Consider the following 13,944-nt stretch of genomic DNA (forward strand, 5'->3'; position numbering starts at 1 on the left):
TGATTACAACAGTATTTCAGATATATACAATTCAACAACATAACCAATATATATGTACTACAATAAGCAGCAGATCTAGATCATACTAATAATAAATTCCATGCCTCGATCGATAGATAGCTGCTTATCCCTTTAAACGTCACCTCAATCCGATGTCTGTCACAGAAGCAAAGGGCGCAAAGCAGGGCTCACACGCACAAGCGCAATTTAGAGACACCAAACAACCTAAACCAGTACGTTTCTGGGGGGTGTGATAAAACCAGATCATGTTTTTCGCAGGAACTTGCGAACTCCACACAGATTGCGACTTAGCCCGGAAACAAGCTCCATGAATCAAAGGTTCTGAGACAGCAGTCACGGCACCACCCTGTCCACAATCAGTGTTCTATTTGCTACTGTTAGTGATTTTAAGACAAGTTTCAGATTGTAAGACAATCACTTACAGTACATTACTGTGAATGGGAACAAGTAATAGGTTTATTCCATGCTGAAAAAAGAAGAATAAAAACCCAACGTTTCGGATGTGGAGCCTTCTACGGCTTACAAAGAAGGCTCCACAGCCAAAACGTTAGGTTTTCTTCCTTCTTTTTTCAGCATGGAATAAACCTATTACTTGTTCTTTTGCAGACTACGCATGCTGACGCAGCTACCCACCTGTATTATTGTGTATTATAGAAATCCCCCCCAAATAAAAAATATTTGTATAAATGGGGATCTCATGGGGACCATGGGCCATGCCAATAGCTAAAATAATTATAGCGAGCCCATAAAACCAGATTAAGAACGGATTCAATTGTTCAGCGGAATGTGCACTGTGTGATATTACCAAGCACTTCTCTACAGCGGTTTCTCTTAGCGTGCGGTTCATAACGTGCCGCGTCAACTCGCACTGATGTTTTGCTGTTTTCTAGCTTCCAAAACCAATTCAAGCTCAACTTTATTTTACACTGAGGAGGTTTTAGGGCTTGGACATCTGAAAAGCCGAGGGTCAGAGCATCCGCAAGATCATCCCGTGAACTTGGTTTCAGTAGGTTTTTGTTATTTTTGTATCCAAAGTTCCCCCAAAATAGACCATGAAGGCGTTTTTATCCAGTCAAACACGAACTTGCCGCTAGAGGGGGGTACACATTGGAGTTTTTGTACTTTCAGGTACAGTATGTGATGATTACATTGCTTCACATAGAATAGACCTGAAACCAAGCTAATCACATTACAAAGTATTTGTTTGTTGTTGTTTTTTGCTTAGCAAAATTTTAAATAGTATACATGGGTCGTAACATTCGATACTGACATTTCGTCAGATGTTTGTTTTCTTTGCACAGAAAATTTTATTGAATTCTATAGTTAACTTTTTTGTGTATGATGTTTTTACAAGCTTCCTCTCCATAGGGGTTCTGGTATGCGGATTAAGTGTAGAACCACTGTTCCTTTATTGTGAGTGTTACTCGCTAAGATGAGAACGCCGCTGTGTATTCAGTTCAACTTTTACCTTAGCTTACTATCCTTACAATGCACAACAGAACAGTTAAAAGAGAACATCATTTGAAATTAATCCGACGCCGGAAAAAGATATTTAAATCTACATGCTTAAGGAGTATCTTATTGTCAACGTCCCATTTGTTGTTGTTTTTATTTCAAATTATATTTTCTATCCTTATTTAACTTTTCGTTTTCATGATAAGTTTCAAAACAATATAGCTGTCTAATAATTTTAAGAATAGAGGCGAGCATTTCAAAAAAGCAATTAATGTCTATTATTTCACTTGGTTATAGGTTTACTCATCCATCGTTTAATATTTACAGTATGCCATTAAAGGAAACAGATTAAAGTTCTAACATAGGACTTTGAATAATACTGCACAGATGTGGCTCAGCACTCGCCTTCAATTTGACCTCCGTATTATGCTTTCATTTTAAGTGTGCATTGTGCTTGATCTTAGGGTTTCAGTATAATTTCATTGGAAAGTATTCCTTTCAAGCAATTATATCTTTCTTTCTTGGCTGGAATTCACAATTAAACAAATTATATATTTTGCTATATGTAATTATATGCATTTATATGATGTTCCCTTTCATGTCCAATCTGTTTTTTATTACAGGGTAAACTCATATTATACGATTAACCCAAATTCTAGTTTGGATTGAATTAGGGTATATTTAATCAAATAAAAACAAAATAACTCCGTAATAGAACCATGCTGGATGTTACCCTGTTTTGTTTTTCGCTCTTAAAGCTGATCATATGTTTAGCAAATTAAAGGCAATAAAAATTTATATGGGTTAAAGTGACTGTATGGGTAGAATTATTCTGACCATTTGCTTCTGAGAAAAATATATTATGCAGCCGCACAAAACCTTAAGGTCACATTTAAGGGACAAATACTTCGGTAAAGTGATACTTTAAACTTTTCATTTTCCATTTGGCTAACAAAATGTCCAGAAAATCACAAGTTCTTATTTGGAATATTAAAAGCACTTAACGTTTAAAACTAAAACCATTATAAATTGATGATTTGCTCGTGTGTTTGTGTCTGTCTGCATTGACTTGTCAACTGGCAGCTCATATGTTAAAGTACTTTTACCGGCAATAAATTGTTAATTATTGTGTAATTGGAGGAGCTGGACTCAGTGATTAATCTAAGTGGAAATTATTTAATTGCTTCAAAAAGTTTGAACTGGGGGCTGTGTCGGCGTGAGCTGGCTGCAAAATATGAATACCTGAAGAAGGTTCGACAGACAAAATGTTGTCTTTCTTCTGCTTCTCAGCGTGGAATCAACCTTTGCACGTTCATTTTACTTTACGTCTTATGTTCTCAATTAAGCCTTTCTTCAATCTGAAGCAATTTTCCAAACGGTGTCATTGCTTGGTACTTTGCTTTAATTGTGAATGTTGTAGAAATAGGATAGACTTGTACAGTATGTGATTTTTTTTTCAAGACTTAAAGAACAAATCTCCTGGTCTTTCTGAAACGACGGCATAGTAACCGTATTGATGTTTCTACTCGAGATATAGTTGTGGATAGTTCTAGTACAGCAAAGTGTTTCAGGAAGATGCTGGCTTTAGGAAGGACTAGTGTTCATGTCTGTCATGTATGAACATGACATTATTTACTCATAATTCAATAGTGGGTCGTTATCATTACCTGAACTACATTATCTAAAGGAGGCTTGGATAGTAACAAGAATACTTCTTTTTGTATTTTCAGCTCAGAAGAAAATATGTCATCACGGATAATATTTGTAGCTAGAATAATACGATTGGGAAATAATATTTACAGCCAAGAATGGCGAGATCTCTGCCTCTTTTCTGTTCACCGCATTTAGTCCTTTGATTTGATTTAAACGATTGAGAGTTGCCGTTGTACTGCATCACAGATACTATCTTGGGGCTTACAACAACTGTTAACAACGCCTTTTTAACTGCACACTACCTTGATTCACAATACGGCAAGGAATTTGTTCTACAAGCTGAGAACCGACACCTGCAGGATCTTCAATTGAAATCGGATATAACTAGACAACCGGCTCTGAGAACACTTCCAATTACCAGTCTTGGTCTTTCGTGCGAAGATCATTTTATTAAAAAATCATTAAAACATTCATAAGAGAAAATATTAATACCTCTAACACATTTTCCACAATTGTTAACACACGGTCATTGAGTATCTTAAATACAGAAAAGGTAAAGGGGAGCTATTCGACGTCAGCTTGTGTTTTCATCAACGAATTATTTACGAAGTTTCTTTTAGTTGCTAGTTCCCTGCACACACCAGCTCATCTTTTGCCAGTCAGAATAAACCAAGGCGAGACTGCCACACAGTTTTTTTTTTGTATTGTTAAACGACCTCTTCCCTCCTAACCATTACATCTTCACTGCCGTCTTGTGAAAGTGTTCGTACAGCCAGGGGGAGCTCCAAGAACATTCAGTTTTCGGAGTCTGTAAAGAGGAATGGGTGAAAAAATATTGTCTGACACCATCAGTTTCCCTTCATTCGTAGGACCTGCGGGAGGGGTACCACACCACGCAGTAGCAGGAGATGATCTTTTAGTCAGAAAGTTTATCTTTTTTTTTCATTCCGTTTTGTAGGTAATCCAATGGAACGGGAGTTTAGTGTTGTATCGCAGACGGAGAGAAAAAACAGCCAGCTTGGGTCTTGTATGCATGCCTGGCGTTCTTTGAGGTTAAGACCAGAGTCTTTTATTTGCTGTGCTGGGATGCAGACATTTGAAACAGAGCCCTCTTTCCCCAACATTGAAAGACCACAGGGTCGTTTTAATCCACCTCAGCTGTCCTCGCCTGTTAAATGGCACATTTTAACATGTTCTATAGATCTGATGGTTTACAGTAAAAGTCTAACAGCTAAAACATTGCAATTGCGTGTAGCTTCATGCTGTTACTGCTGTCAGGCTTTTATGTGTACATTCTTGTGATTCCTGTAATGAGACATGCTAAATAAAGATACTAAAGATTATTATTGGTACTTCTGTTGCTATTTATTGAAATTTATCAAAATAATTAATCATGTCAATTAAGTAATAGAAAAGCCAACCAGAAATCCAATTTACGTACAAAAGACATTTAAAAAAAATAGGTTAGCCAAGAAAGTCTTAATTTGTATCTGCCTTGGGGCACCTTTTTCATGTATTATAAGCTGGGAACCCTAATCATCTCCCCTTCCCCTCTAAACTCAAAGAAACATGCTATAATTCTCATTATTATGTTTTATTATTTCAGGTTTATCTGAGGGGCATCTTTGCATTTATCTGAGACCCAGGAATCATCCATACTGGGGGATGTTCATATTGTGCCACTAGAGGTCCCTGAAGAACACAATTTTAAAAGATGTAAACTGTGGCGTCTTTCCCATTCTGAAAGAACTGCTTGGGAAAGTTCAGACTTATCTTTCATTGCTTTGAGAGTCGTTTCTAAGATTCCGAGATTGCTATACTAACCTGAGCATTTTTTATCCGTAGTTTCTGGAAATAATAATAATAATAATAATTTTTTGGGTTATAGAACTGTAAGAATAAATTATTATCATAATTCCTTACACTGTTATAGCACTTTTCTGGACACTCCTCTCAAAGTGCTTTACAGATAACAGGGACTCCCTTCCACTGTCAATGTGTAGTCCCCACCTGGATGATGTGACAGCAGCCACAGTGCACCAGTACACTCCCCCCATACCTGCTCTCAGTGGGGAGGAGAACAGAGTGATGAAGCCAATTTATAGTTCGGGAGCATTAGGAGGCCGTGATTGGTAAGGGCCAGGGGGACATTTGGCCAGGACAACGATAACACCACCAACTGTTTTCAAGAAACACGCCGGGATTCTTAATGACCCAGGAGAGTCAGGACCTCAGTTTAACATCTTTTGTGAAGGGTGATACCCTTTTTACTGCACAGTGTCCCTGTCACTCTACTGGGGCGTTGGGACCCATGCAGACTCCAGGGTAGGCGCCCCCTACTGGCCCCACTAACACCTCTTCCAACAGCAACCTTACCTTTCCAGGAGGTCTCTCCACTAGGTACTGGCCAGCCTCATTTCTGCTGAGTTGTGTGTTGATATCATTGCTAGCTTAAGTGTGCTAGACCAAGTACATAGTATACACCGAAGAATGCCTCGCCATACTGTTCTTTCTGAAAGTGAACAGCTGCATTTCATGAAAAGGGGTAATAATAAATTAATATGTAAAAACTTTAGGTTTTTAATAATGTATTGCTAAATTGGCATAGTATTGTTTTATATTAAGACATTGTATTGTTTCTAATATTACTGAGTCACTACATGTTGTTTATTGTTTTTGTTCAGATTAAAGCAAAATATTCCAAACACAATGTTCTCTTTTCCATAACTACGTCAGCAACATCTCAGTTCGGTGAAATGTTTTTGATAACAGGTTTAAAAACAGCTGAGCTTTTCTAATACGTTCTTTCTGTGTCTGAGAGTTATTCAGTTTAAGATGATGCAAAACTAGCTGACACCCACGCATATATGTTAACTGTCCCAAGATTTTACCAGAACAGCAAAACTATCATTAGTTATCATGACTGTATAAGGTTGAGCTGATCAACAATTACGTATTCACGCACCTCCTTCAAAAACAGACAGTTCATCTTCGGAACCGTCTGGCTAATGCACTGTCATATGAATTATGCAACGCTTAATGATTTGCTCAAGAAATGCTTATGCCGTGGGGCAGGATATACAGTCTAATTGTCACAAACCGGATGAATATCCTATCGAGTTAATTGAGCTAAACTATTGTGGATTCTGAGGATTTCAACAGGAGGGTCAAGCGCATGCCTTGATGAAACACTTGACAAGCTGGGTCGAATATACGACCCGCCACATCAGAAAAACAAAAATACCTCTTTTTCCGATGTACTCAGCGACGGACAAACTTCAGTAAAAAGAAGGTCTTTAGCATTTTTTCGGAGGCTGACAATTGCTGTGGGAGGGTGTTGAGAACTTTGTGTTTCCGGGTGAAATCACAGCATAATAATATCCTGAAGTTAGGGAGTGTGAATCTGGGAAGCGACCGGCAGCGCCGGAGAGCTGTGGCTGAGAGAGGCAGGTTATCCGACAACAACGAGAATGATCGAGGAGGTTACTTATGTTTCCCACCTGCTTTGAACTGTGTCCGGTTTGTAACAAAGCCTCCAAAAGAAGCCGGATTTATCATTTTGCGCCTTTGCACGTTTAATGACTTTGCAAACTGTTGGCAGGACGTGAGCGCGTTTTAATTTCCTTATTAACACAGCGAACATCTCAAACATTGAGTCTGGAGAACACGACTTTAAGGTAGGAATTTTAACGATAGCTTTCGTGTTGGTGCTCCTTTTCCTTTAAACGCAGTTCACGCATTTCTAATGTTTTTAAGAAAGTTTAACAGAACCAGAAGTGTAGTTTTATTTAGTGGACCTACATTCCGCCTGAGTGTTTTCTGTTTGTCATATAGTGTAGATGTCAGACCTGGAAAGTTAACTATTTCGATGCGTAAACGCGCTACCAGCAAGATTATAGTTGACCTGTTTAGTGTTTTAAAGGTTAACGTGGTTTTATTTTATCCACCCAATACTCTTGTTAAGACACGTTGGAAACACGAGATGACAAAGTAATCGAGCTAATTGCGAGATAGACGCTTCCTTGGACAACAATATGCTTGGGAATGAGTCCTTACTGTGGTATGAGTCTTTACTGCTTGTATAATGTATAATGCACGTTTGACTCTGCTTTTACGAAGTAATTCTAGGATTTCTGTGGAAGAAAGTTGGATACTCAGATGACAAAGGATTTAATTTGGATTTAAAGCATTACTTTTTTTATATCCGGCTAAGCTATTGGAGTTCTTAAATGAGAAGTTAGAAAAGTCTAAAAGGCAAACGTTTAGTAAACTCAATTAAGAACACTTCATCTTAAACCTTGTTAGAAAAATCAAATACCTGTTGCAGAAGATACGATATTGTCTCGGGCACAGTGTTTTGTTATCCTTTATTATTGAATATGGTTCCGGTGTTGTCAGATGTTTTGCCTTTGTCGTTCTGTCGGCTCACTTAAGCCAACATAAACAGTAGAAAATCCATCGTTTTTTCTTAGTATACAGCATTATGGACTGCTGAGTAAGTAGGACAGTATCTATTGATATTACCCAAACAGTGGTGTATATTTATAACACAGATGTTATATAATAGACATCAAAATATTAAGGTTAAGCAATTTTTTTGTCTACATTAGCTCCAAGGAGTATTTACACTAACAGCAATTAAATGGAATTAGTAATAAATAGAAATGATGTGGAATGTAGTCTAGCAGCCTGTGATTATCCACTATGTTTTATGGTGATTAGTTAATTTTTAGAGGTTTAATGGTGTAGTGACCTTGTTATTGCAAGGTAGGGAGATCAGTAAAAGTGGACTGTATCCCTACAGCTACAGTATGTGATATCGAAAATAAATAGCATGGAAAATGCTCTACAAATAACTTTGGGAACTCTGGTGTTGCAACCCCCAAGTACCTGGTATCCAATTTTGATTAGGAGTTTCATTGTGTTAGAATATTGCATTGCCAGCTCTCTGCTGTTTTCTGCAGTGTTTATTTTTCCCATAAACACAAAACAATGTGACTATTGAGCTGTGCAGGCACTACTCAGCCATCAGTTCTGTGACCACCTGGAATCAGGATCCTAATGTACTCTTTATGTGCGTCTGCTCGAAGTTCTTGTTGTTTTCTTGTAGTGTAATCATTGCGCCTTGCACACAGTCTAATCTGTGGAATTTCACTTTTTATTTTCCCAGTCAAATTTTCCCCTGCATGTTTAAACAAGTAGTTATAGTGCACAGTCTCTCTTTGTTGCTCTTTCGTTTGCTTATCTATCGTGTACATCGTTCGTGACCTAGTAGTTCTTTCTTTTGAACTTATTTTTCACCCTCATGCCAGCTCTTTCTGAATAAAAAGAGAGAGTTTGTAGTCATTGCTGAGATCTATTGCTTTTGCTTTCATGTAGGAAATCTGCTGCTAACAACAGAAATATGGTTGCTTGTTGGTTCATTAACAAGTTCATTGCTCATCCCCCATTTCACATGTTGTAAAGCTGCATCTTTTCCATCAGAATAGTGGTTTTTTTTCTTAGATCTGCCCTTTGTTCACAACGGATTTTCTTTTAGTCATTCAAATTGGGCACTATATCACTTATGCTCATTGGGTGCTAATTAAAGAATTAGTCTCCTTGACGTTATAAAACAAAATACCTGTAAAATACAGGCAATGCATATCAGGGCCCAGTTATGATGAATCAAAAATCTTTCTTTCATAGCCTTAATTATGGTTCTGGAAATGACCTTTTTGAACATCTGCTGTTGAACTCTTCAAAACTGCACTCCTCCCACTACAGGTATGTTTTGGTAGTTTGGCTAATTTAGCCCAGTCGTTCCTTTGTGCATCTGTATCCTTCTATCCCTGTTTTTTTTCTTGCAATATGAAGGTAAACAAGGTTGTGAATCTAGTGTACTCCCACATGCAAGTGCAAGAAAAAGGTCTAAAAGCCGTTTTCTCAATTACTGTTGTGGCCATTGACTAAAAGCATGTGACTTTAAGTCATTGGAACATTCTGCTGAAAAGCAGACAACTGGAATGCAGAAATAGCCCGAATGATGTCATTAGTCAGAAGACATTGTGTAAATGTGTAGTGGGTTTCACCCATTTAATTTTTGAAGCTGATGTTAAAACCTACTTTTGAATTTTTGATGGGTTGGCATTTTGGCTGAAAAATGCAGGAACAGGACAACTCTGTGGCTTTTAATGTGAAGGGGAGAGGCGCAGAATCTTATTTGAGTGGTCTTTCTCTTCGAGGCACCACACAAATATAAGACTCACCCCTGCCTGACCAGCTCCAAGAGCAGAATCCTAAAGTAAACAAGAAGGTTCCACAGGAGAATTGAATTTGGTAAAAAAAAACAGTGTATTGATTCTTGCTATGCTGTTGAGAGAACATTTGTTGGACAAAAAATGGTGGTTTCTGTATGGAGTGATCTTCACACGAGCAGTTCATTATTAGCATGTTTAAAGTAACAGTAAGACTACTAACCACTGTGCCACCGTGCTGCCCCAAGTGCCGATATTTAAATTTAAGGTCTCTGTTACAGTGAGTCGCTAAGTGACAATCTTAAGTAGCAGCTGAACATGAATGGCTTTACTTTTAGGTCACAGACTCCGTCTGCATGACCTAAAAGTAACTGAATCTGAAAAGATGGGTAGGGAGGTGCTGCTTAGGCAATCTAAAAATATCTAAGGTCCTATATTCAATGCTAGTATGTAGAGAATGTCACTTTCCTATATTTGATGCCTTTCAGAAAGCACTGTTAAACAAGCGCAGTGTCAGCAAATGAGTTGGAAAACCATTTGTGTGGAGCTTTTTTCTCTATCTTTAAAAAACACCTTTCCATATCATAGTTAGAGGTGTTAGTCTAACACTGTAAGAAATAGAAACGGATAGTTTTTCCTCTTTATACCTACTTTTTGGAGCAATTACTCTTCAGCCTGATTCAGTGCTACCATGTCAGTCTACCACAGCTGAAGAAGCTTTCCTCTGTGATCTGTATTGTCAGGGCTTTCATTTTCATCGATGAATTAAGACTGAGCTCTTATGATGCTATCTGCAGTCAGCTATATTAATGCATTTGGAGTCAGTAACCCTCTGTTCCCACAGTTCATTTTGCCTTGTTCTGGGATCATTTTTAGTTTCTGTTGGCCTTTAAATGCAACCGTACCAGGTTTAATGACTGTTCATAGGGTATTAAAGATTCTGAATGGAAGGATTCAAATTAGCATTTTTTTTCCACTAAATCAGATATTTTTATATTTTATGAAAATTGTATGACCTTCATCTTAGTAAGGAATGGTTATTTTTGGATTTGATCCTTCTTTTTTTTTGTAATGTGATGCTGAGAGGCATCAGTAACCAGAAACCTAAAGGAGGAAGAGAATGTTTCTAAATACATTTCACAAAATCCTGAGGCAACGTAAGAATTTTGTCAGATTATTAGGTGTTGACACCTTTACCAGAAGTATTTGTCTATTGTTTTTGACCGCGTTTATTTTTGTAAGCTGTTGCTCACCCCAGTGGTCACCCAGAACCTAGGTAGGCGTGGTCTAATTGTAGAACAACACAGTTTAACATCTACAATGTCTTTTGCTTAACCTAGACAAGGTAACCACTGTAACTGAGTCAAAACAAAAAAGTATACTTGGATTGTGTCGCTTGCGAATCTGACAACAATGACAATGTGATATTTTTGGGTTCATCCAGTTTAAACGCCACCCCTGAATTGGGGTTTTACTTCATTTGCTTGAGTGGAAAACTGGAGGTGCTGTCTTAATTTTTAAGAGTAGTTTTTTTTGGAGGGCACTAGCTCTATTTTGACAATTTTTTAGTTCTGCTGTATGAGTACACTTGAGTAGATCTAAAGTTTAGTGTTGGTTGAAATATTTGTTGGAGGCATAGTTTAATCTTTAGAAATAGATTATCCAAACATATTTTACTCTTTGGGTTGTACACTGTCATGGTTTTATTTTCTGCAAAAGGGAACTGCAGAGTAGTGTATCAATCTCTTTCTCATGCAGTACTTTCATTCTTGATTAAAGAAATAAAACATTGCTATTTTGTCAGCCTTGAAGTTAAATGATTTCCCTGTACTTTTTATTGTTTGAGTGATGTCTCAAAACTGCTGCCTTGACGAGGGCAAATGTGGACTAAAAAGACATTTTGCTTTTAAGAAAGAGTGCAGCATGCAGTCTTCATAATCGTGCGCCTGCTTGTCTTTCAGTTTAGGCTTGTGCATCACAACGCTGAGATAAGGTCTCAAGCGCTGTTTTGCAACATGCGCAGGAAATGAGTACCCCCCTGTAATGGCAATACATCTGTCCCTGCCGTGCAAAGCAAGTGAAAGGAGATGCTTTTAGCAGTGCATTTCTTACAGAATATTATGATATCTGTTACCAAACTGAATGTTAGAAATTTGTTCAAGTATGCTTTCTAACATATTGTGAAAGGGGCAAGCGCTTTAGAAATAAAAAAGGACAGAAATCGGTTTATTCTAGGAAGGGTGCTGAAATTCTTATCTCTAGCTGCATGCAGATTTGTCTTTGTATTCACTGTAAACAAGGCAGGCAGCATAGTGAGAAGAGATAGGCAGTGCTGTAAAACCTCCTGCTGTTTCTTGAGTTGATTCTTGGGGGTTTGGGGGGATGCCTTTTGAATTCCTTCAGGTCTGTGAGACGCACAGGAAGTTGAGAGTGTGTTCCCTCACGAGGTGGCTGTGGCTGTAACTTGGTGGCACTTCAGTCTGCTTTGTCAAGTGCCGCCCATTGACTGAGAAAATTAGCCTCTCCTAAGAAAACAGTTCAGCCTTAGATTTGTTATTGCTTAACCTGGAATTTGCTTTGACAGCTGAAGTCATTGCTCAGAGGGCAGCGAAGTGGTTAAGTACAGGGTTTTGCATGCAAGAGTAAGTTTCAGAAGAGTTCTGTGCGATATTAAACTGGAAGAAGGGCGTTGAGACGGGTACGATCCCAAATGAAAGGATTTTGACCAAACGTATAACACTTTGTGTACTAGTCTACATTCATATCCTTTCCCTTTCTGTGGAGTCCCTTGCCAGCAAAATGCTTGGATACATTAAGGGTGTAGAATGTAAATTGAGGTAACTTAAAATTCTGCAGTGAATTCATCAGACGTGATTTGGCGTGGTGTGTTTTTAATTCTAATTCTACTTTCAAGGAAGATTTTGCTGATCTAGAAGTTGTATGTAGGATTTCTTGTCCTGAAGGGAATGTCGTTCTTCTACAGACTAGGTGAACCACACAGTTACTTGTCTGTAATGGTGAAATTGTTCAAAATTCTGAAATCTTGGGGGAGTAAGCCGTTGGCAAACAAGTGGGATGGTCCCAATAGCTTCCTCTTATTTAGGTGTTCAAATAATGCCTTACATTGGATTTTTGCAGTTTGGCTCCTGAATCATTGTCATGAATGATGTATACTGTTCTTTTATGCTTTCTGTGATGTTAAATTGGGGGTTTAGATGCTTATCAAAGTGGTATCTAGGTAAAGTGTTTCACTTCCTTTCAGTGAAATACACTTTCTATATTGCTCTTCTAATAGCCATACTAAACTTATCACATTTAGGGAGATTTCCAGAATCCTTTTACCTATATTAAAATATGATGAGAATCAAAAAGTGCATTATAAGGTTTTATTGGACTGCAGCTGTATTGAGCTAAATATTTCTACATGAAGGAGGCCAAGCGCTACTAAGTGCAAAATCAGGAAAGAAGAATGAGCTTTTGGTTTACTTCTCCTTTGGCATGCCTACACTCTGCATTTTCACGACTATTGTATTTCAACGAATACTTCCAATTTGTGAAATATCCTCTCAACAAAAGGGCAGAAGTGTCCATTTACACATACATACAACTTCTGAATCGCCCATCGACAAGCTGTTCTAGAAAGGAGGTGTGATGCTTTGTGTGTAGCCTCAGTGAGCATTTGCATGACAACAATGAACTGAAGAGGGTCTCTTACTGTAGGCATCCCGAGGGAAAGAGTTGAACTTCTAAGGAACCAGCCAAATGAGATTCCCCCAACGAGATAAGACTTGTAATTGAATTTGAATAGGAGGCGGTACACACGGTTGGAGCCTGAAGGTACTAAAGTTTTCTTTGCCACGTAAAAAAAACTTGCTGCTCAGAATCTTATTTTGTGAAAGGGGCCTCCTCATAGAGGTAAACCACATTGAGTAGTACACATTCTGGGTATTTTCTTAAGTTTCCGATGTTTTGTTCTCAGTTTGAAGGTTTGACTTCAGTAAATAGTACTTTTAAAGTGTTTTTGTTGCTTTTCTTGTGACCTTTTGAAGTTAAAAAGGAGACCAAAGGCACTGCTGAAGATGATTAATTTATGGTTTAACTCTTAATGAGTTTAATTGCTTCAGTTGGTCTATATTTTTTTGCCTCCTCAACCACCTCGGACATCCAGCTTTGATGTGCTTCAGCAAAAAGATGGCTCTTCACATCTAGTATCATTGTGAAGTCTTTAACAAGGTAAAGGATACTTTTCATAATTGTTAAGCTGCAGATGTGATTTTACAAGTAATCATGGGGCTTTTTGCACTCGAATTTATATAAAACTTCCTGTGCCTTCTGTGTGTATGTAAAATATACTGCATGGATCATTTATGTTATCTTTAATAGATTCTCTTCTTGCACATAATTGATCCAGTTGGTAGCTGCTTCAGCATGTGTAGGCTGCAAAGGAACAAGTAATAGGTTTATTCTATGCTCTAAAGAGAAGAAAGAAAACGCAACGTTTCGTCCGTGGAGCCTTCTTCAGGTGTGACTTGCACATAATTTATCCTCCTAGCAAAAGTTAAGGTTCTGGTTATGGTTG

The 13,944-nt window shown here is 38.0% G+C and overlaps 1 protein-coding gene across 4 annotated transcripts in view; it reads left to right on the forward strand.

Moving 5' to 3' along the window:
* Positions 1–6,091: 6,091 nt before the first annotated feature.
* The window catches only part of pik3cb (phosphatidylinositol-4,5-bisphosphate 3-kinase, catalytic subunit beta), a 71,561-nt gene continuing 63,708 nt past the window's right edge, over positions 6,092–13,944 (forward strand). For 2 of the 4 annotated variants that reach the window (XM_015361016.2, XM_015361015.2), the window contains exon 1: positions 6,093–6,806. The gene's annotated coding sequence lies outside the window, so the exon portion shown is untranslated. Of the gene's footprint in view, positions 6,807–13,499; positions 13,599–13,944 lie in introns of those variants that run through there. The other 2 variants (XM_015361018.2, XM_015361017.2) reach the window with 2 other exon arrangements.

This window comes from Lepisosteus oculatus, chromosome 13, assembly GCF_040954835.1.
Source record: "Lepisosteus oculatus isolate fLepOcu1 chromosome 13, fLepOcu1.hap2, whole genome shotgun sequence".
Classification (NCBI taxonomy): Eukaryota; Metazoa; Chordata; class Actinopteri; order Semionotiformes; family Lepisosteidae; genus Lepisosteus; species Lepisosteus oculatus.